The sequence below is a fragment of the Chenopodium album genome, chromosome 3, assembly GCF_948465745.1.
Source record: "Chenopodium album chromosome 3, dcCheAlbu1.1, whole genome shotgun sequence".
NCBI classification, from domain to species: domain Eukaryota; kingdom Viridiplantae; phylum Streptophyta; class Magnoliopsida; order Caryophyllales; family Amaranthaceae; genus Chenopodium; species Chenopodium album.
This window is the reverse complement of record NC_137836.1, coordinates 35288620-35292473: the sequence shown is the minus strand read 5'-3', so window position 1 is coordinate 35292473 and position 3854 is coordinate 35288620. Positions and strand designations below refer to the sequence as shown.

Below are 3854 nucleotides of genomic sequence, written 5' to 3'. Positions count from 1 at the left end.
GGTTGCAGGTAATTACGCGCCCAAGCAGTTTTCAAAATCACATTTAATATATTTTATTCTAAATAAAACATCTTTAAAATACAATTATGAATCCTAACCTCATTAGAATTAAAAAGAACCTTCTAGAAGATTAAAATCAATCCTAATCACTTTAGAAAAATAATTAATAGATCCTCCTCTAGATCATTGGGCCACCTTTAAAATCATTGGGCCTAATTTAATTTAATCCATAACTTCTTCATATTTCATCGGAATTGGGCTTGTAATATATCTTTGGAAAGCTCTTTTCAAGCCCAAATCCAACTACACTTTTATTGGACCCTTATCATGGACCAGACCAAATTGGACTAGCTTTGACTGAGTTTAGAGAAACTTAAGTTTCGAAAACAAAATTCAATGTAAATATTGGGATGGAGAATGATTCAGAACATTCTGCGATCCTAAATCATTCTTGCAACGCCAATACCTGCAAACTAGCATTAGTTAAAACAGATAAGAGAGTTAAGAAACGCGTATCTTGCACCATCAAGCACATGTCTCTGTAGTAACCGATTTGTGACGATCTTCCTTAAGCTAGGGGATACCGCCTGAAGACTGCTACACTTGCAACTGCCTTTAATTTCCGCTGTTTTATGACCATCTTCCACATCCTAGGGAATATGATCGAAGATAACTTTGCTTGAAGCCACCTTCTGATTCTGACAACCTTCCACATCCTAGGGAACGCCGTCGAAGATAACCTCTCTTGAAGCCATCCTCAGTTTCTCTAACAACCTTCCACATCCTAGAGAATGTTGTCGAAGACAACTCCTCTTGAAGCCATCTTCACTTTGCGATAATATTCCGAAGAAAGTTACCGAAGACCAAAGCTTGTCGATCCTTAAAGCTCGCTTGAACTTTGCTACTGTGATATTTGGTGAAATTTCCATGGTGCAAGTACGTCAGCGCATTTTGCTACTTGTGAACCATTATGTCGATACTTTTCCTGCTTATGAACCATTATGTCAGTGCCTTTGTGATGAGTGGCATTTATGCCACTCTTTTATCCTTTTTCTCTAAGGATTTTCCCCTCATTTGCGCTTGTTTGGCCCTTTTTTCTAAGCATTTTTACTTAGTTTTTCTTCTTTTTCCTTTTCTCCCTTATCTTCCCTTCTCTTAGTCTTCTCGCTTTGTTTTTATTTTGATCTCCATGCTTTGGTTTTGTAGGTATTATGTGCCGAAAGAAAGAGGATATCAATAAGCCAAGCTATCTGTTGTGCGCGGGGTACTGTGCGGCTTCTGTGCGGGCGCACATGTGAGGCTGTGCGGGCGCGCAGCCCTGTCAGAACCCGCACAACCAAACTGAAGAAACAGAGCAAAACCAGAGAGTTTGCGCGACTCGTGTGCGGGCGCACGCACCGATGCGCGGGCGCGCAGGACTTATGTGCAGGCGCGCTCATTTTCCCCGTACCCTCAAAGTTGTGGTTGCGCGCTACGCTGAGAGGGCGCACAAACATTGTTTGCGGGCGCGCAGCTCATCTGTGCGGGCGCGCACGGCTAGGTTTACGATTTATTTGCGCCTTGTTATCCAAGTCTCTTTCTTTTGGGTGAAGCCACATATATATAGAAGAGACTCTTTGTAATAGAGTGACACTTAGTACTAATACCATAGAACATTAGCCTAATCTAGAGTGAGAAAATAGATTGTTATTCAAGCTTCCTTTATTGTATTCAACTTTGCTCAAGCTTTAATCTTCCATCAATCAAGCAAGTATCCAAGTTTTCATCTTTCTTCTATCCTTTCTTTAGTAATCTCTTCTCCTTTCCTTTAATATTATTTATTTGTTTTATTGTTTCTTATTCTTGTCTATCTTATTAGTTTATCTAGCTATTATTGATTTCATATATTTCAATCATGTTTTGTTTGGAGTTTCTTGTGTTTATTTCTAGTTTTGATATTATGTTTAATCCCCCTTCTCTAGGCTAAACTATTAGCTAGGGGAAGGGGGTGGAAGATATGTATTGAATGATGGATGAATGATGATAGTTGGATTGATTACATGCCTTATTTGATTATTGTTGCACTTTATTTGATTGCCTCCTAGTTTAAATGCATGAAAATGATTTGAACTAGATTAAGATCACCTCTATTTTAATGATTGCATGAGAATGGGTTGTTAAAATGGAGTTTCATGTATTGTGCTTCTTTATTCTCTTGATTTGCTTGTGTCTAATAGGATGCATGAGAATGATCCTAATTAGCATAGACTTCTTTCATTGATTTGTCTAGACTATTGCATGTGAATGGATTTTTTAGGCAGAATCTTGTGTTCTTTGGCATGTTCATCATGATAACTATCATTGTTCCCCTCTTTCTAATGCATGTTTGAAACCCCCGAATCCCTAGCGTCATTTTCTATTGGTTTTAATCATCATTTTCTTGCTCACTTGTAGTTTTAGTGTTCCAATCAACAAAACCAACAAAACTATCCCCTTTTTACTCTTGCATTAGTGATATTAGATTTTGAATTAGCGTGCTTCCCTAGTGGTTCGACCCTTTACTTGCTACTAACTAGCTTAGTGTAGGTTTAGGCTTTATAAATTGTTAATTTGATTAGGGTGGTAGTTTAACGACCTATTCTATCCCAATCAAATTTTGGTGCCGTTGCCGAGGAAGCGGCTTGTTTAGCGAAATTTATTGCTTTTGTTAGAGTCATTTTGCTTTCTTTTCTCTTTGTTTCTTTTGTTTTATCATCCTTGTCATTGCTAATTGTTTGCTTAGCTTTGGTGAATGCTTAGGAGGTCTCAAGGAACACCCTCACATCAAATTGACCACGAAATCAACCAAACCTTCAGACAAGTCCGTAGGCTTTATCAAGACGAGGGAAGAGGTTTTGGTGATATAGTTGATAGTGAGAGTGATACTTACTCTTCAAGTTCACCACGCGAATCAATGGCGGGACAAGAGAATGATGTCTTGTTTCGTGAGTTCGAAAATCCGGAGGATTATGAGCTCACGGGAGGGATTTTGCTACCCGTCACGGAAACCAAGTTCTCAAACCATCCACAATATACTCGAATGGTCCAATCGGAGCAATTTTCTAGAAGTGCAAGTGAGGACCCTATTGAACATTTGGACCGATTCCTTGAATTGTGCGCAATGATGCAAACCAGTGAAGTGAGTCAAGACTACATTCGTATGCACCTTTTCCGGAAATTTCTCACCAGACGAGCAAAAAAATGGCTAAAGCAGGTAAAGCCTAACTCTCTCACAACATGGAGGGAGGTTGTAAAGGCGTTCTTGAAGCACTTTATCTCCGAAGAGAAGACCGCCGAAATGAGAAGGAAAATTGAATCATTTGAGCAAGAGGCCGATGAAAGTCTTGGTGAAGCATGGGAGAGATTCAAAGAGTTGGTGCAAGCATGTCCCCACCATGAGTACAATCAAGGGTTGCTCATGCGGTTTTTCTACGACGGATTGGAGCCCATGTCAAGAGCCAATTTGGATGCGGGGGCAGGTGGCTAATTAATCAAAATCCCTCAAAATCAAGTTGAAGCCACAATAGAAGAGGTAGCAAAGAATTACTCTTGGGGGGGCCGAAGAAGAAATGCTCCAAAGAGAGGTGGTATTTACGAATTGGAGAAAATTGATCAATTACAACATCATATTGATCAACTAACAAAAGGGCTTTCCAAATTGAACACGAGTGTGAATGCAAGCTCAAGTGGTGGAGCAAGCTCTTCTCAAGTTAACTCTTTCGCTTGTCAAAATTGTGGAGGAACGAACCATGATACATCCTATTGTGGGGGTTTAAGCCCCGAACATGTAGAGGCATACAACACAAGGCAAGAGGGATTTAGAGGAAGCGGCTGTG

The 3854-nt window shown here is 39.9% G+C and overlaps 1 non-coding gene across 1 annotated transcript; it reads right to left on the bottom strand.

Moving 5' to 3' along the window:
* Positions 1-3313: 3313 nt before the first annotated feature.
* On the bottom strand, positions 3314-3421 carry LOC145625827 (small nucleolar RNA R71). Its single transcript, XR_014110728.1, has one exon. It is a non-coding gene; the product is annotated as a small nucleolar RNA R71 (small nucleolar RNA).
* Positions 3422-3854: the final 433 nt, after the last annotated feature.